We start from the raw sequence: 20,013 nt of genomic DNA, 5'->3' as shown, positions 1-20,013 counted from the left end.
GGGACAGGAGAGGACACTGAGAGCAGGGGCAGTTTGTGACAGGAGAGGAGACTGAGAGCAGGGGCAGTGTGGGACAGGAGAGGACACTGAGAGCAGAGGCAGTTTGTGACAGGAGAGGAGACTGAGAGCAGGGGCAGTGTGTGACAGGAGAGGAGACTGAGAGCAGGGACAGTGTGTGACAGGAGAGGAGTCTGAGAGCTGCGACAGTGTGTGACAGGAGAGGAGACTGAGAGCAGGGACAGTTTATGACAGGAGAGGAGACTGAGAGCAGGGACAGTGTGGGACAGGAGAGGACACTGAGAGCAGAGGCAGTTTGTGACTGGAGAGGCGACTGAGAGCAGGGGAATTGTGTGACTGGAGAGGAGACTGAGAGCAGGGGCAGTTTGTGACAGGATAGGGGACTGAGAGCAGTGACATTGTGTCACTGGAGTGGAGACTGAGAGCAGGGACAGTTTGTGACAGGAGAGGAGACTGAGAGCAGGGGCAGTGTGTGACAGGAGAGGAGACTGAGAGCAGTGGCAGTGTGTGACAGGAGAGGCGACTGGGAGCAGGGGCAGTGTTGACTGGAGAGGACACTGAGAGCAGGGGCAGTTTGTGACAGGAGAGGAGACTGAGAGCAGGGGCAGTGTGTGACAGGAGAGGAGACTGAGAGCAGGGACAGTGTGTGACAGGATAGGGGACTGAGAGCAGGGACAGTGTGTGACTGGAGAGGAGACTGAGAGCAGGGGCAGTGTGTGACAGGAGAGGAGACTGAGAGCAGGGACAGTGTGTGACAGGATAGGGGACTGAGAGCAGGGACAGTGTGTGACAGGATAGGGGACTGAGAGCAGGGACAGTGTGTGACTGGAGAGGAGACTGAGAGCAGGGGCAGTGTGTGACAGGAGATGAGACTGAGAGCAGGGGCAGTGTGTGACAGGATAGGGGACTGAGAGCAGGGACAGTGTGTGACTGGAGAGGAGACTGAGAGCAGGGGCAGTGTGTGACAGGAGAGGAGACTGAGAGCAGGGACAGTGTGTGACAGGATAGGGGACTGAGAGCAGGGACAGTGTGTGACAGGAGAGGAGACTGAGAGCAGTGGCAGTGTGTGACAGGAGAGGAGACTGGGAGCAGGGGCAGTGTGTGACTGGAGAGGACACTGAGAGCAGGGGCAGTTTGTGACAGGAGAGGAGACTGAGAGCAGTGGCAGTGTTTGACTGGAGAGGACACTGAGAGCAGGGGCAGTTTGTGACAGGATAGGGGACTGAGAGCAGGGACAGTATGTGACTGGAGAGGAAACTGAGAGCAGGGGCAGTTTGTGACAGGATAGGGGACTGAGAGCAGGGACAGTGTGTGACTGGAGAGGAAACTGACGGCAGGGGCAGTTTGTGACAGGATAGGGGACTGAGAGCAGGGGCAATGTGTGACTGGAGAGGACACTGAGAGCAGGGGCAGTGTGTGACTGGAGAGGAAACTGAGAGCAGTGGCAGTTTCTGACAGGATAGGGGACGGAGAGCAGGGACATTGTGTGACTGGAGAGGAGACTGAGAGCAGGGACAGTTTGTGACAGGAGAGGGGACTGAGAGCAGGGGCAGTGTGTGACTGGAGAGGACACTGAGAGCAGGGGCAGTTTGTGACAGGAGAGGAGACTGAGAGCAGGGCCAGTGTGTGAATGGAGAGGAGACTTAGAGCAGGGGCAGTGTGTGACAGGAGAGGAGACTGAGAGCAGGGGCAGTGTGTGACAGGAGAGGAGACTGAGAGCAGGGGCAGTGTGGGGACAGGAGAGGACACTGAGAGCAGGGGCAGTTTGTGACAGGAGAGGAGACTGAGAGCAGGGGCAGTGTGTGAATGGAGAGGACACTGAGAGCAGGGGCAGTTTGTGACAGGATAGGGGACTGAGAGCAGGGACAGTGTGTGACTGGAGAAGACACTGAGAGCAGGGGCAGTTTGTGACAGGAGAGGAGATTGAGAGCAGGTACAGTTTGTGACAGGAGAGGAGACTGAGAGCAGGGCCAGTGTGTGAATGGAGAGGAGACTTAGAGCAGGGGCAGTGTGTGACAGGAGAGGAGACTGAGAGCAGGGGCAGTGTGTGACAGGAGAGGAGACTGAGAGCAGGGGCAGTGTGGGGACAGGAGAGGACACTGAGAGCAAGGGCAGTTTGAGACAGGAGAGGAGACTGAGAGCAGGGGCAGTGTGTGAATGGAGAGGACACTGAGAGCAGGGGCAGTTTGTGACAGGATAGGGGACTGAGAGCAGGGACAGTGTGTGACAGGAGAGGAGACTGAGAGCAGGGACATTGTGTGACTGGAGAGGAGACTGAGAGCAGGGGCAGTGTGTGACTGGAGAGGAAACTGAGGGCAGGGGCAGTTTGTGACAGGATAGGGGACTGAGAGCAGGGACAGTATGTGACTAGAGAGGAAACTGAGAGCAGGGGCAGGTTGTGACAGGATAGGGGACTGCGAGCAGGGGCAGTGTGTGACAGGAGAGGAGACTGAGAACAGGGGCAGTTTGTGACAGGAGAGGAAACTGAGGGCAGGGGCAGTGAGTGACTGGAGAGGAAACTGCGGGCAGGGGCAGTGTGTGACAGGAGAGGAGACTGAGAACAGGGGCAGTGTGTGACTGGAGAGGAGACTGAGAGCAGGGGCAGTGAGTGACTGGAGAGGAAACTGAGGGCAGGGGCAGTGTGTGACAGGAGAGGAGACTGAGAGCAGGGGCACTGTGTGACTGGAGAGGAGACTGAGAGCAGGGGCAGTTTGTGACAGGAGAGGAGACTGAGAGCAGGGGCAGTGTGTGACTGGAGAGGACACTGAGAGCAGGGGCAGTTTGTGACAGGAGAGGAGACTGAGAGCAGGGGCAGTGTGTGAATGGAGAGGAGACTAAGAGCAGGGGCAGTGTGTGACAGGAGAGGAGACTGAGAGCAGGGGCAGTGTGTGACAGGAGAGGAGACTGAGAGCAGGGGCAGTGTGGGACAGGAGAGAACACTGAGGGCAGGGGCAGTTTGTGACAGGAGAGGAGACTGAGAGCAGGGGCAGTGTGTGACTGGAGAGGACACTGAGAGCAGGGGCAGTTTGTGACAGGATAGGGGACTGAGAGCAGGGACAGTGTGTGACTGGAGAGGACACTGAGAACAGGGGCAGTTTGTGACAGGAGAGGAGATTGAGAGCAGGTACAGTTTGTGATAGGAGAGGAGACTGAGAGCAGGGGCAGTGTGTGACTGGAGAGGACACTGAGAGCACAGGGCAGTGTGTGACAGGAGAGGAGACTGAGAGCAGGGACAGTGTGTGACTGGAGAGGAGACTGAGAGCAGGGGCAGTGTGTGACTGGAGAGGACACTGAGAGCAGGGGCAGTTTATGACAGGAGAGGAGACTGAGAGCAGGGGCAGTGTCTGACTGGAGAGGAAACTGAGGGCAGGGGCAGTTTGTGACAGGAGAGGAGACTGAGAGCTGCGACAGTGTGTGACAGGAGAGGAGACTGAGAGCAGGGACAGTGTGTGACAGGAGAGGAGACTGAGAGCAGGGACAGTTTATGACAGGAGAGGAGACTGAGAGCAGGGACAATGTGTGACAGGAGAGGAGACTGAGAGCAGGGGCAGTGTGTGACAGGAGAGGACACTTAGAGCAGGGACAGTTTCTGACAGGAGAGGAGACTGAGAGCAGGGACAGTGAGTGACAGGAGAGGAGACTTAGAGCAGGGACAGTGTGTGACAGGAGAGAAGACTGACTGCAGCGTCTGTTTGCGACAGGAGAGGACACTGAGTGCAGGTGCAGTGTGTGACAGGAGAGGAGACTGAGAGTGGGGGCATTGTGTGACAGGAGAGGAGACTGAGAGCGGGGACAGTGTGTGACTGGAGAGGAGACTGAGAGCAGGGACAGTTTGTGACAGGAGAGGAGAATGAGAGCGGGGGCAGTGTGCGACAGGAGAGGAGACTGAGAGCAGGGGCAGTGTGTGACTGGAGAGGAGACTGAGAGCAGGGGCAGTGTGTGACAGGAGAGGAGAGTGAGAGCAGGGGCAGTGTGGGACAGGAGAGGACACTGAGAGCAGGGGCAGTGTGTGAATGGAGAGGAGACTAAGAGCAGGGGCAGTGTGTGACAGGAGAGGAGACTGAGAGCAGGGGCAGTGTGTGACAGGAGAGGAGACTGAGAGCAGGGGCAGTGTGGGACAGGAGAGGACACTGAGAGCAGGGGCAGTTTGTGACAGGAGAGGAGACTGAGAGCAGGGGCAGTGTGTGACTGGAGAGGACACTGAGAGCAGGGGCAGTTTGTGACAGGATAGGGGACTGAGAGCAGGGACAGTGTGTGACTGGAGAGGACACTGAGAACAGGGGCAGTTTGTGACAGGAGAGGAGATTGAGAGCAGGTACAGTTTGTGATAGGAGAGGAGACTGAGCGCAGGGATAGTGTGTGACTGGAGAGGACACTGAGAGCACAGGGCAGTGTGTGACAGGAGAGGAGACTGAGAGCAGGGACAGTGTGTGACTGGAGAGGAGACTGAGAGCAGGGGCAGTGTGTGACTGGAGAGGACACTGAGAGCAGGGGCAGTTTATGACAGGAGAGGAGACTGAGAGCAGTGGCAGTGTCTGACTGGAGAGGAAACTGAGGGCAGGGGCAGTTTGTGACAGGAGAGGAGACTGAGAGCTGCGACAGTGTGTGACAGGAGAGGAGACTGAGAGCAGGGACAGTGTGTGACAGGAGAGGAGACTGAGAGCAGGGACAGTTTATGACAGGAGAGGAGACTGAGAGCAGGGACAATGTGTGACAGGAGAGGAGACTGAGAGCAGGGGCAGTGTGTGACAGGAGAGGAGACTGAGAGCAGGGACAGTGTGTGACAGGAGAGGAGACTGAGAGCAGGGACAGTGAGTGACTGGAGAGGAGACTGAGAGCAGGGACAGTGTGTGACTGGAGCGGAGACTGAGAGCAGGGACAGTTTGTGACAGGAGAGGAGACTGAGAGCGGGGGCAGTGTGCAACAGGAGAGGAGACTGAGAGCAGGGACAGTGAGTGACTGGAGAGGAGACTGAGAGCAGGGACAGTGTGTGACAGGAGAGGAGACTGAGAGCAGGGACAGTTTATGACAGGAGAGGAGACTGAGAGCAGGGGAATTGTGTGACTGGAGAGGAGACTGAGAGCAGGGGCAGTTTGTGACAGGATAGGGGACTGAGAGCAGTGACATGGTGTCACTGGAGTGGAGACTGAGAGCAGGGACAGTTTGTGACAGGAGAGGAGACTGAGAGCAGGGGCAGTGTGTGACAGGAGAGGAGACTGAGAGCAGTGGCAGTGTGTGACAGGAGAGGAGACTGAGAGCAGTGGCAGTGTGGGACAGGAGAGGAGACTGGGAGCAGGGGCAGTTTGTGACAGGAGAGGAGACTGAGAGCAGGGGCAGTGTGTGACAGGAGAGGAGACTGAGAGCAGGGACAGTGTGTGACTGGAGAGGAAACTGAGGGCAGGGGCTGTTTGTGACAGGATAGGGGACTGAGAGCAGGGGCAATGGGTGACTGGAGAGGACACTGAGAGCAGGGGCAGTTTATGACAGGAGAGGAGACTGAGAGCAGGGGCAGTGTGTGACAGGAGAGGAGACTGAGAGCAGGGGAATTGTGTGACTGGAGAGGAGACTGAGAGCAGGGACAGTTTGTGACAGGAGAGGAGACTGAGAGCAGGGGAATTGTGTGACTGGAGAGGACACTGAGAGCAGGGACAGTTTGTGACAGGAGAGGAGACTGAGAGCAGGGGAATTGTGTGACTGGAGAGGAGACTGAGAGCAGGGACAGTTTGTGACAGGAGAGGAGACTGAGAGCAGGGGAATTGTGTGACTGGAGAGGACACTGAGAGCAGGGGCAGTGTGTGACTGGAGAGGAGACTGAGAGCAGGGGCAGTGTGTGACAGGAGAGGACACTGAGAGCAGGGGCAGTGTGTGACAGGAGAGGACACTGAGAGCAGGGGCAGTGTGTGACAGGAGAGGAGACTGAGAGCAGGGGCAGTTTGTGACAGGAGAGGAGACTGAGAGCAGGGGCAGTGTGTGACAGGAGAGGACACTGAGAGCAGGGGCAGTGTGTGACAGGAGAGGAGACTGAGAGCAGGGGCAGTTTGTGACAGGAGAGGAGACTGAGAGCAGTGGCAGTGTGTGACAGGAGAGGAGACTGGGAGCAGGGGCAGTTTGTGACAGGAGAGGAGACTGAGAGCAGGGGCAGTGTGTGACTGGAGAGGACACTGAGAGCAGGGGAAGTTTGTGACAGGATAGGGGACTGAGAGCAGGGACAGTGTGTGACTGGAGAGGAAACTGACGGCAGGGGCAGTTTGTGACAGGATAGGGGACTGAGAGCAGGGACAGTGTGTGACTGGAGAGGAAACTGACGGCAGGGGCAGTTTGTGACAGGATAGGGGACTGAGAGCAGGGACAGTGTGTGACTGGAGAGGAAACTGACGGCAGGGGCAGTTTGTGACAGGATAGGGGACTGAGAGCAGGGGCAGTGTGTGACTGGAGAGGACACTGAGAGCAGGGGCAGTGTGTGACTGGAGAGGAAACTGAGAGCAGGGGCAGTTTCTGACAGGTAGGGGACTGAGAGCAGGGACATTGTGTGACTGGAGAGGAGACTGAGAGCAGGGGCAGTTTGTGACAGGAGAGGAGACTGAGAGCAGGGGCAGTGTGTGACTGGAGAGGACACTGAGAGCAGGGGCAGTTTGTGACAGGAGAGGAGACTGAGAGAAGGGCCAGTGTGTGAATGGAGAGGAGACTGAGAGCAGGGGCAGTGTGGGGACAGGAGAGGACACTGAGAGCTGGGGCAGTTTGTGACAGGATAGGGGACTGAGAGCAGGGATAGTGTGTGACTGGAGAGGACACTGAGAGCACAGGGCAGTGTGTGACAGGAGTGGAGACTGAGAGCAGGGGCAGTTTGTGACAGGATAGGGGACTGAGAGCAGTGACATGGTGTCACTGGAGTGGAGACTGAGAGCAGGGACAGTTTGTGACAGGAGAGGAGACTGAGAGCAGGGGCAGTGTGTGACAGGAGAGGAGACTGAGAGCAGTGGCAGTGTGTGACAGGAGAGGAGACTGAGAGCAGTGGCAGTGTGGGACAGGAGAGGAGACTGGGAGCAGGGGCAGTTTGTGACAGGAGAGGAGACTGAGAGCAGGGGCAGTGTGTGACAGGAGAGGAGACTGAGAGCAGGGACAGTGTGTGACTGGAGAGGAAACTGAGGGCAGGGGCTGTTTGTGACAGGATAGGGGACTGAGAGCAGGGGCAATGGGTGACTGGAGGGGACACTGAGAGCAGGGGCAGTTTATGACAGGAGAGGAGACTGAGAGCAGGGGCAGTGTGTGACAGGAGAGGAGACTGAGAGCAGGGGAATTGTGTGACTGGAGAGGAGACTGAGAGCAGGGACAGTTTGTGACAGGAGAGGAGACTGAGAGCAGGGGAATTGTGTGACTGGAGAGGACACTGAGAGCAGGGACAGTTTGTGACAGGAGAGGAGACTGAGAGCAGGGGAATTGTGTGACTGGAGAGGAGACTGAGAGCAGGGACAGTTTGTGACAGGAGAGGAGACTGAGAGCAGGGGAATTGTGTGACTGGAGAGGACACTGAGAGCAGGGGCAGTGTGTGACTGGAGAGGAGACTGAGAGCAGGGGCAGTGTGTGACAGGAGAGGACACTGAGAGCAGGGGCAGTGTGTGACAGGAGAGGACACTGAGAGCAGGGGCAGTGTGTGACAGGAGAGGAGACTGAGAGCAGGGGCAGTTTGTGACAGGAGAGGAGACTGAGAGCAGGGGCAGTGTGTGACAGGAGAGGACACTGAGAGCAGGGGCAGTGTGTGACAGGAGAGGAGTCTGAGAGCAGGGGCAGTTTGTGACAGGAGAGGAGACTGAGAGCAGGGGCAGTGTGTGACTGGAGAGGACACTGAGAGCAGGAGCAGTTTGTGACAGGATAGGGGACTGGGAGCAGGGACAGTGTGTGACTGGAGAGGAGACTGAGAGCAGTGGCAGTGTGTGACAGGAGAGGAGACTGGGAGCAGGGGCAGTTTGTGACAGGAGAGGAGACTGAGAGCAGGGGCAGTGTGTGACTGGAGAGGACACTGAGAGCAGGGGAAGTTTGTGACAGGATAGGGGACTGAGAGCAGGGACAGTGTGTGACTGGAGAGGAAACTGACGGCAGGGGCAGTTTGTGACAGGATAGGGGACTGAGAGCAGGGACAGTGTGTGACTGGAGAGGAAACTGACGGCAGGGGCAGTTTGTGACAGGATAGGGGACTGAGAGCAGGGACAGTGTGTGACTGGAGAGGAAACTGACGGCAGGGGCAGTTTGTGACAGGATAGGGGACTGAGAGCAGGGGCAGTGTGTGACTGGAGAGGACACTGAGAGCAGGGGCAGTGTGTGACTGGAGAGGAAACTGAGAGCAGGGGCAGTTTCTGACAGGTAGGGGACTGAGAGCAGGGACATTGTGTGACTGGAGAGGAGACTGAGAGCAGGGGCAGTTTGTGACAGGAGAGGAGACTGAGAGCAGGGGCAGTGTGTGACTGGAGAGGACACTGAGAGCAGGGGCAGTTTGTGACAGGAGAGGAGACTGAGAGAAGGGCCAGTGTGTGAATGGAGAGGAGACTGAGAGCAGGGGCAGTGTGGGGACAGGAGAGGACACTGAGAGCTGGGGCAGTTTGTGACAGGATAGGGGACTGAGAGCAGGGATAGTGTGTGACTGGAGAGGACACTGAGAGCACAGGGCAGTGTGTGACAGGAGTGGAGACTGAGAGCAGGGACAGTGTGTGACTGGAGAGGAGACTGAGAGCAGGGGCAGTGTGTGACTGGAGAGGAAACTGAGGGCAGGGGCAGTTAGTGACAGGATAGGGGACTGAGAGCAGGGGCAATGTGTGACTGGAGAGGACACTGAGAGCAGGGGCAGTTTATGACAGGAGAGGAGACTGAGAGCAGGGGCAGTGTGTGACTGAAGAGGAAACTGAGGGCAGGGGCAGTTTGTGACAGGATAGGGGACTGAGAGCAGGGGCAATGTGTGACTGGAGAGGAGACTGAGAGCAGGGGCAGTGTGTGACAGGAGAGGAGACTGAGAGCAGGGACAGTGTGTGACAGGAGTGGAGACTGAGAGCAGGGGCAGCGTGTGACAGGAGAGGAGACTGAGAGCAGGGGCAGTGTGTGACAGGAGAGGAGACTGAGAGCTGCTACAGTGTGTGACACGAGAGGAGACTGAGAGCAGGGACAGTGTGTGACAGGAGAGGAGACTGAGAGCAGGGACAGTTTATGACAGGAGAGGAGACTGAGAGCAGGGGCAGTGTGTGACAGGAGAGGAGACTGAGAGCATGGGCAGTGTGTGACAGGAGAGGAGACTGAGAGCAGGGGCAGTGTGTGACAGGAGAGGAGACTTAGAGCAGGGACAGTGTGTGACAGGAGAGGAGACTGAGAGCAGGGACAGTGTGTGACAGGAGAGGAGACTTAGAGCAGGGACAGTGTGTGACAGGAGAGGAGACTGACAGCAGGGGCTGTTTGGGACAGGAGAGGACACTGAGTGCAGGTGCAGTGTGTGACAGGAGAGGAGACTGAGAGTGGGAGCAGTTTGTGACAGGAGAGGAGACTGAGAGCGGGGGCAGTGTGTGACAGGAGAGGAGACTGAGAGCAGGGACAGTGTGTGACTGGAGAGGAGACTGAGAGCAGGGGCATTGTGTGACAGGAGAGGAGACTGAGAGCGGGGACAGTGTGTGACTGGAGAGGAGACTGAGAGCAGGGGCAGTGTGTGACAGGAGAGGAGACTGAGAGTGGGGGCAGTTTGTGACAGGAGAGGAGACTGAGAGCGGGGGCAGTGTGTGACAGGAGAGGAGACTGAGAGCAGGGACAGTGTGTGAGTGGAGAGGAGTCTGAGAGCAGGGACAGTGTGTGACATGATAGGAGACTGAGAGTGGGGGCAGTGTGTGACTGGAGAGGAGACTGAGAGCAGGGACAGTGTGTGACAGGAGAGGAGACTGAGAGCAGGGACAGTGTGTGACAGGCTAGGAGACTGAGAGCAGTGGCAGTGTGTGACAGAAGAGGACACTGAGAGCACCGACTGTGTGTGACAGGATAGGAGACTGAGAGTGGGGGCAGTGTGTGACAGGAGAGGAGACTGAGAGCTGGGGTAGTGTGTGACAGGAGAGGAGACTGAGAGCAGGGACAGTGTTTGACAGGAGAGGACACTGAGAGCACGGACAGTGTGTGACAGGATAGGAGACTGAGAGCAGGGACAGTGTGTGACAAGATAGGAGACTGAGAGCAGGGGCAGTTTGTGACAGGAGAGGATACTGAGAGCAGGGACAGTGTGTGACAGGATAGGAGACTGAGAGCTGGGGCAGTGTGTGACAGGAGAGGACACTGAGAGCAGGGGCAGTGTGTGAAAGGATAGGGGACTGAGAGCTGGGACAGTGTGTGACAGGATAGGAGACTGAGAGTGGGGGCAATGTGTGACAGGAGAGGGCACTGAGAGCACGGACCGTGTGTGACAGAATAGGAGACTGAGAGCAGGGACAGTGTGTGACAGGATAGGAGACTGAGAGCAGGGGCACTTTGTGACAGGAGAGGAGACTGAGAGGGGGGACAGTGTGTGACTGGAGAGAAGACTGAGAGCAGTGGCAGTGTGTGACAGGATAGGAGACTGAGAGCAGGGGCAGTTTGTGACAGGAGAGTAGACTGAGAGCAGTGGCAGTGTGTGACAGGAGAGGACACTGAGAGCAGGGACAGTGTGTGACAGGAGAGGAGACTGAGAGCAGTGGCAGTGTGTGACAGGATAGGGGACTGAGAGTGGGGGCAGTGTGTGACAGGAGAGGAGACTGAGAGTGGGGGCAGTGTGTGACAGGAGAGGAGACTGTGAGCAGGGACAGTGTGTGACAGGAGAGGAGACTGAGAGCAGGGACAGGGAGTGACTGGAGAGCAGACTGAGAGCAGTGACAGTGTGTGACTGGAGAGGAGACTGAGAGCAGGGACAGTGTGTGACTGGAGAGGAGACTGAGAGTGGGGGCAGTGTGTGACTGGAGAGGAGACTGAGAGCAGGGACAGTGTGTGACATGATAGGAGACTGAGAGCAGGGGCAGTATGTGACCGGAGAGGACACTGAGAGCAGGGGCAGTGTGTGACAGGAGAGGGCACTGAGAGCACGGACCGTGTGTGTCAGAATAGGAGACTGAGAGCAGGGACAGTGTGTGACAGGATAGGAGACTGAGAGCAGGGGCAGTTTGTGACAGGACAGGAGACTGAGAGCAGTGGCAGTGTGTGACAGGAGAGGAGACTGAGAGTGGGGGCAGTGTGTGACAGGAGAGGAGACTGTGTGCCGGGGCAGTGTTTGACAGGAGAGGAGACTGAGAGTGGGGGCAGTGTGTGACAGGAGAGGAGACTAAGAGCTGGGGCAGTGTGTGACAGGAGAGGAGACTGAGAGCAGGGACAGTGTTTGACAGGAGAGGACACTGAGAGCACGGACAGTGTGTGACAGGATAGGAGACTGAGAGCAGGGACAGTGTGTGACAAGATAGGAGACTGAGAGCAGGGGCAGTTTGTGACAGGAGAGGATACTGAGAGCAGGGACAGTGTGTGACAGGATAGGAGAATGAGAGCTGGGGCAGTGTGTGACAGGAGAGGACACTGAGACCAGGGACAGTGTGTGACAGGATAGGGGACTGAGAGCTGGGGCAGTGTGTGACAGGATAGGAGACTGAGAGTGGGGGCAATGTGTGACAGGAGAGGAGACTGAGAGCAGGGGCAGTGTGTGACAGGAGAGGAGACTGAGAGTGGGGGCAGTGTGTGACAGGAGAGGAGACTGAGAGCTGGGACAGTGTGTGACAGGAGAGGAGACTGAGAGCTGGGACAGTGTGTGACAGGAGAGGAGACTGAGAGTGGGGGCAGTGTGTGACAGGAGAGGAGACTGAGAGCTGGGACAGAGTGTGACAGGAGTGGAGACTGAGACTGGGGGCAGTGTGTGACAGGAGAGGAGACTGAGAGTGGGGGCAGTGTGTGACAGGAGAGGAGACTGAGAGCAGGGGCAGTGTGTGACTGGAGAGAACACTTAGAGCAGGGGCAGTGTGTGACAGGACAGGAGACTGAGAGTGGGGACAGTGTGTGACTGGAGAGAAGACTGAGAGCAGTGGCAGTGTGTGACAGGATAGGAGACTGAGAGCAGGGGCAGTTTGTGACAGGAGAGGAGACTGAGAGCAGTGGCAGTGTGTGACAGGAGAGGACACTGAGAGCAGGGACAGTGTGTGACAGGAGAGGAGACTGAGAGCAGTGGCAGTGTGTGACAGGAGAGGACACTGAGAGCAGGGGCAGTGTGTGACAGGATAGGGGACTGAGAGCTGGGACAGTGTGTGACAGGATAGGGGACTGAGAGTGGGGGCAGTGTGTGACAGGAGAGGAGACTGAGAGTGGGGGTAGTGTGTGACAGGAGAGGAGACTGTGAGCAGGGACAGTGTGTGACAGGAGAGGAGACTGAGAGCAGGGACAGGGAGTGACTGGAGAGCAGACTGAGAGCAGTGACAGTGTGTGACTGGAGAGGAGACTGAGGGCAGGGACAGTGTGTGACTGGAGAGTAGACTGAGAGTGGGGGCAGTGTGTGACTGGAGAGGAGACTGAGAGCAGGGACAGTGTGTGACATGATAGGAGACTGAGAGCAGGGGCAGTATGTGACCGGAGAGGACACTGAGAGCAGGGACAGTGTGTGACAGGAGAGGAGACTGAGAGCAGGGACAGTGTGTGACAGGATAGGAGACTGAGAGCAGGGGCAGTGTGTGACAGGAGACGACACTGAGAGCACGGACTGTGTGTGACAGGATAGGAGACTGAGAGCTGAGGCAGTTTGTGACAGGATAGGAGACTGAGAGCTGGGGCAGTGTGTGACAGGAGAGGAGACTGAGAGCAGGGACAGTGTGTGACAGGATAGGAGACAGAGAGCTGGGGCTGTGTGTGACAGGAGAGGAGACTGAGAGTGGGGGCAGTGTGTGACAGGAGAGGAGACTGAGAGCTGGGACAGTGTGTGACAGGAGAGGAGACTGAGAGCTGGGACAGTGTGTGACAGGAGAGGAGACTGAGAGTGGGGGCAGTGTGTGACAGGAGAGGAGACTGAGAGCTGGGACAGTGTGTGACAGGAGAGGAGACTGAGAGTGGGGGCAGTGTGTGACAGGAGAGGAGACTGAGAGTGGGGGCAGTGTGTGACAGGAGAGGAGACTGAGAGCAGGGGCAGTGTGTGACTGGAGCGAACACTTAGAGCAGGGGCAGTGTGTGACAGGAGAGGAGACTGAGAGTGGGGACAGTGTGTGACTGGAGAGAAGACTGAGAGCAGTGGCAGTGTGTGACAGGATAGGAGACTGAGAGCAGGGGCAGTTTGTGACAGGAGAGGAGACTGAGAGCAGTGGCAGTGTGTGACAGGAGAGGACACTGAGAGCAGGGACAGTGTGTGACAGGAGAGGAGACTGAGAGCAGTGGCAGTGTGTGACAGGAGAGGACACTGAGAGCAGGGGCAGTGTGTGACAGGATAGGGGACTGAGAGCTGGGACAGTGTGTGACAGGATAGGAGACTGAGAGCCGGGGCAGTGTGTGACAGGAGAGGACACTGAGAGCACGGACAGTGTGTGACAGAATAGGAGACTGAGAGCAGGGACAGTGTGTGACAGGATAGGAGACTGAGAGCAGGGGCAGTTTGTGACAGGAGAGGAGACAGAGAGCAGTGGCAGTGTGTGACAGGAGAGGAGACTGAGAGTGAGGGCAGTGTGTGACAGGAGAGGAGTCTGAGAGCTGGGACAGTGTGTGACAGGAGAGGAGACTGAGAGTGGGGGCAGTGTGTGACTGGAGAGGAGACTGAGAGCAGGGACAGTGTGTGACAGGATAGGAGACAGAGAGCAGGGGCAGTGTGTGACAGGAGACGACACTGAGAGCACGGACAGTATGTGACAGGAGAGGAGACTGAGGGCAGGGACAGTGTGTGACAGGAGAGGACACTGAGAGCAGGGACAGTGTGTGACAGGAGAGGAGACTGAGAGCAGGGACAGTGTGTGACAGGATAGGAGACTGAGAGCAGGGGCAGTGTGTGACAGGAGAGGACACTGAGAGCACGGACAGTGTGTGACAGAATAGGAGACTGATAGCAGGGACAGTGTGTGACAGGAGAGGAGACAGAGAGCAGTGGCAGTGTGTGACAGGAGAGGAGACTGAGAGTGAGGGCAGTGTGTGACAGGAGAGGAGTCTGAGAGCAGGGACAGTGTTTGACAGGAGAGGACACTGAGAGCTGGGACAGTGTATGACAGGAGAGGACACTGAGAGCAGGGACAGTGTGTGACAGGAGAGGAGACTGAGAGCAGGGACAGTGTGTGACAGGATAGGAGACTGAGAGCAGGGGCAGTGTGTGACAGGAGACGACACTGAGAGCACGGACAGTATGTGACAGGAGAGGAGACTGAGGGCAGGGACACTGTGTGACAGGTGAGGACACTGAGAGCAGGGACAGTGTGTGACAGGAGAGGAGACTGAGAGCAGGGGCAGTGTGTGACTGGAGAGGAGACTGAGAGTGGGGACAGTGTGTGACTGGAGAGAAGACTGAGAGCAGTGGCAGTGTGTGACAGGATAGGAGACTGAGAGCAGGGGCAGTTTGTGACAGGAGAGGAGACTGAGAGCAGTGGCAGTGTGTGACAGGAGAGGACACTGAGTGCAGGGACAGTGTGTGACAGGAGAGGAGACTGAGAGCAGTGGCAGTGTGTGACAGGAGAGGAGACTGAGAGCAGGGGCAGTGTGTGACAGGAGAGGACACTGAGAGCACGGACAGTGTGTGACAGAATAGGAGACTGAGAGCAGGGACAGTGTGTGACAGGATAGGAGACTGAGAGCAGGGGAAGTTTGTGACAGGAGAGGAGACAGAGAGCAGTGGCAGTGTGTGACAGGAGAGGAGACTGAGAGTGAGGGCAGTGTGTGACAGGAGAGGAGTCTGAGAGCAGGGACACTGTGTGACAGGTGAGGACACTGAGAGCAGGGACAGTGTGTGACAGGAGAGGAGACTGAGAGCAGGGGCAGTGTGTGACTGGAGAGAACACTGAGAGCAGGGGCAGTGTGTGACAGGAGAGGAGACTGAGAGTGGGGACAGTGTGTGACTGGAGAGAAGACTGAGAGCAGTGGCAGTGTGTGACAGGATAGGAGACTGAGAGCAGGGGCAGTTTGTGACAGGAGAGGAGACTGAGAGCAGTGGCAGTGTGTGACAGGAGAGGACACTGAGAGCAGGGACAGTGTGTGACAGGATAGGGGACTGAGAGCTGGGACAGTGTGTGACAGGATAGGGGACTGAGAGTGGGGGCAGTGTGTGACAGGAGAGGAGACTGAGAGTGGGGGCAGTGTGTGACAGGAGAGGAGACTGTGAGCAGGGACAGTGTGTGACAGGAGAGGAGACTGAGAGCAGGGACAGGGAGTGACTGGAGAGCAGACAGAGAGCAGTGACAGTGTCTGACTGGAGAGGAGACTGAGAGCAGGGACAGTGTGTGACTGGAGAGGAGACTGAGAGTGGGGGCAGTGTGTGACTGGAGAGGAGACTGAGAGCAGGGACAGTGTGTGACATGATAGGAGACTGAGAGCAGGGGCAGTATGTGACCGGAGAGGACACTGAGAGCAGGGACAGTGTGTGACAGGAGAGGAGACTGAGAGCAGGGACAGTGTGTGACAGGATAGGAGACTGAGAGCAGGGACAGTGTGTGACAGGAGACGACACTGAGAGCACGGACTGTGTGTGACAGGAGAGGAGACTGAGAGCAGGGACAGTGTGTGACAGGATAGGAGACTGAGAGCTGGGGCAGTGTGTGACAGGAGAGGAGACTGAGAGCAGGGACAGTGTGTGACAGGATAGGAGACTGAGAGCTGGGGCAGTGTGTGACAGGAGAGGAGACTGAGAGTGGGGGCAGTGTGTGACTGGAGAGGAGACTGAGAGCAGGGACAGTGTGTGACAGGATAGGAGACTGAGAGCAGGGGCATAGTGTGACAGGAGAGGACACTGAGAGCACGGACAGTATGTGACAGGAGAGGAGACTGAGGGCAGGGACAGTGTGTGACAGGAGAGGACACTGAGAGCAGGGACAGTGTGTGACAGGAGAGGAGACTGAGAGCAGGGACAGTGTGTGACAGGATAGGAGACTGAGAGCAGGGGCAGTGTGTGACAGGAGAGGACACTGAGAGCACGGACAGTGTGTGACAGAATAGGAGACTGAGAGCAGGGACAGTGTGTGACAGGATAGGAGACTGAGAGCAGGGGCAGTTTGTGACAGGAGAGGAGACAGAGAGCAGTGGCAGTGTGTGACAGGAGAGGAGACTGAGAGTGACGGCAGTGTGTGACAGGAGAGGAGTCTGAGAGCAGGGACAGTGTTTGACAGGAGAGGACACTGAGAGCACGGACAGTGTGTGACAGGATAGGAGACTGAGAGCAGGGACAGTGTGTGACATGATGGGAGACTGAGAGCAGGGGCAGTATGTGACCGGAGAGGACACTGAGAGCAGGGACAGTGTGTGACAGGGGAGGAGACTGAGAGCAGGGACAGTGTGTGACAGGATAGGAGACTGAGAGCAGGGGCAGTGTGTGACAGGAGACGACACTGAGAGCACGGACTGTGTGTGACAGATAGGAGAATGAGAGCTGAGGCAGTTTGTGACAGGATAGGAGACTGAGAGCTGGGGCAGTGTGTGACAGGAGAGGAGACTGAGAGCAGGGACAGTGTGTGACAGGAGAGGAGACTGAGAGCAGGGACAGTGTGTGACAGGATAGGAGACTGAGAGCTGGGGCAGTGTGTGACAGGAGAGGAGACTGAGAGTGGGGACAGGGAGTGACTGGAGAGCAGACAGAGAGCAGTGACAGTGTCTGACTGGAGAGGAGACTGAGAGCAGGGACAGTGTGTGACTGGAGAGGAGACTGAGAGTGAGGGCAGTGTGTGACAGGAGAGGAGTCTGAGAGCAGGGACAGTGTTTGACAGGAGAGGACACTGAGAGCTGGGACAGTGTGTGACAGGAGAGGAGACTGAGAGTGGGGGCAGTGTGTGACAGGAGAGGAGACTGAGAGCAGGGACAGTGTGTGACAGGATAGGAGACTGAGAGCTGGGGCAGTGTGTGAGAGGAGAGGAGACAGAGCAGGGACAGTGTGTGACAGGATAGGAGACTGAGAGCAGGGGCATAGTGTGACAGGAGAGGACACTGAGAGCACGGACAGTATGTGACAGGAGAGGAGACTGAGGGCAGGGACACTGTGTGACAGGTGAGGACACTGAGAGCAGGGACAGTGTGTGACAGGAGAGGAGACTGAGAGCAGGGGCAGTGTGTGACTGGAGAGAACACTGAGAGCAGGTGCAGTGTGTGACAGGAGAGGAGACTGAGAGTGGGGACAGTGTGTGACTGGAGAGAAGACTGAGAGCAGTGGCAGTGTGTGACAGGATAGGAGACTGAGAGCAGGGGCAGTTTGTGACAGGAGAGGAGACTGAGAGCAGTGGCAGTGTGTGACAGGAGAGGACACTGAGAGCAGGGACAGTGTGTGACAGGAGAGGAGACTGAGAGCAGTGGCAGTGTGTGACAGGAGAGGACACTGAGAGCAGGGGCAGTGTGTGACAGGATAGGGGACTGAGAGCTGGGACAGTGTGTGACAGGATAGGGGACTGAGAGTGGGGGCAGTGTGTGACAGGAGAGGAGACTGAGAGTGGGGGCAGTGTGTGACAGGAGAGGAGACTGTGAGCAGGGACAGTGTGTGACAGGAGAGGAGACTGAGAGCAGGGACAGGGAGTGACTGGAGAGCAGACAGAGCAGCGACAGTGTGTGACTGGAGAGGAGACTGAGAGCAGCGACAGTGTGTGACAGGAGAGGAGACTGAGAGTGAGGGCAGTGTGTGACAGGAGAGGAGTCTGAGAGCAGGGACAGTGTTTGACAGGAGAGGACACTGAGAGCTGGGACAGTGTGTGACAGGAGAGGAGACTGAGAGTGGGGGCAGTGTGTGACAGGAGAGGAGACTGAGAGCAGGGGCAGTGTGTGACTGGAGAGAACACTGAGAGCAGGGGCAGTGTGTGACAGGAGAGGAGACTGAGAGTGGGGACAGTGTGTGACTGGAGAGAAGACTGAGAGCAGTGGCAGTGTGTGACAGGATAGGAGACTGAGAGCAGGGGCAGTTTGTGACAGGAGAGGAGACTGAGAGCAGTGGCAGTGTGTGACAGGAGATGACACTGTGAGCAGGGACAGTGTGTGAGAGGAGAGGAGACTGAGAGCAGTGGCAGTGTGTGACAGGAGAGGACACTGAGAGCAGGGGCAGTGTGTGACAGGATAGGAACTGAGAGCTGGGACAGTGTGTGACAGGATTGGGGACTGAGAGTGGGGGCAGTGTGTGACAGGAGAGGAGACTGAGAGTGGGGGCAGTGTGTGACAGGAGAGGAGACTGTGAGCAGGGACAGGGAGTGACTGGAGAGCAGACTGAGAGCAGTGACAGTGTGTGACTGGAGAGGAGACTGAGAGCAGGGACAGTGTGTGACTGGAGAGTAGACTGAGAGTGGGGGCAGTGTGTGACTGGAGAGGAGACTGAGAGCAGGGACAGTGTGTGACATGATAGGAGACTGAGAGCAGGGGCAGTATGTGACCGGAGAGGACACTGAGAGCAGGGACAATGTGTGACAGGAGAGGAGACTGAGAGCAGGGACAGTGTGTGACAGGATAGGAGACTGAGAGCAGGGGCAGTGTGTGACAGGAGACGACACTGAGAGCACGGACTGTGTGTGACAGGATAGGAGACTGAGAGCTGAGGCAGTTTGTGACAGGATAGGAGACTGAGAGCTGGGGCAGTGTGTGACAGGAGAGGAGACTGAGAGCAGGGACAGTGTGTGACAGGATAGGAGACTGAGAGCTGGGGCAGTGTGTGACAGGAGAGGAGACTGAGAGCAGGGACAGTGTGTGACAGGATAGGAGACTGAGAGCTGGGGCATTCTGTGACAGGAGAGGAGACTGAGAGTGGGGGCAGTGTGTGACTGGAGAGGAGACTGAGAGCAGGGACAGTGTGTGACAGGATAGTAGACTGAGAGCAGGGGCATAGTGTGACAGGAGAGGACACTGAGAGCACGGACAGTATGTGACAGGAGAGGAGACTGAGGGCAGGGACACTGTGTGACAGGTGAGGACACTGAGAGCAGGGGCAGTGTGTGACTGGAGAGAACACTGAGAGCAGGGGCAGTGTGTGACAGGAGAGGAGACTGAGAGTGGGGACAGTGTGTGACTGGAGAGAAGACTGAGAGCAGTGGCAGTGTGTGACAGGATAGGAGACTGAGAGCAGGGGCAGTTTGTGACAGGAGAGGAGACGGAGAGCAGTGGCAGTGTGTGACAGGAGAGGACACTGAGAGCAGGGACAGTGTGTGACAGGAGAGGAGACTGAGAGCAGTGGCAGTGTGTGACAGGAGAGGATACTGAGAGCAGGGGCAGTGTGTGACAGGATAGGGGACTGAGAGCTGGGACAGTGTGTGACAGGCTAGGGGACTGAGAGTGGGGGCAGTGTGTGACAGGAGAGGAGACTGAGAGTGGCGGCAGTGTGTGACAGGAGAGGAGACTGTGAGCAGGGACAGTGTGTGACAGGAGAGGAGACTGAGAGTAGGGACAGGGAGTGACTGGAGAGCAGACAGAGAGCAGTGACAGTGTGTGACTGGAGAGGAGACTGAGAGCAGGGACAGTGTGTGACTGGAGAGGAGACTGAGAGTGGGGGCAGTGTGTGACTGGAGAGGAGACTGAGAGCAGGGACAGTGTGTGACATGATAGGAGACTGAGAGCAGGGGCAGTATGTGACCGGAGAGGACACTGAGAGCAGGGACAGTGTGTGACAGGAGAGGAGACTGAGAGCAGGGACAGTGTGTGACAGGATAGGAGACTGAGAGCAGGGGCAGTGTGTGACAGGAGAAGACACTGAGAGCACGGACTGTGTGTGACAGGATAGGAGACTGAGAGCTGAGGCAGTTTGTGACAGGATAGGAGACTGAGAGCTGGGGCAGTGTGTGACAGGAGAGGAGACTGAGAGCAGGGACAGTGTTTGACAGGATAGGAGACTGAGAGCTGGGG

Source organism: Heterodontus francisci, chromosome 23 (genome assembly GCF_036365525.1).
Source record: "Heterodontus francisci isolate sHetFra1 chromosome 23, sHetFra1.hap1, whole genome shotgun sequence".
Lineage (NCBI taxonomy): Eukaryota > Metazoa > Chordata > Chondrichthyes > Heterodontiformes > Heterodontidae > Heterodontus > Heterodontus francisci.
This window is presented reverse-complemented; position numbering follows the sequence as displayed.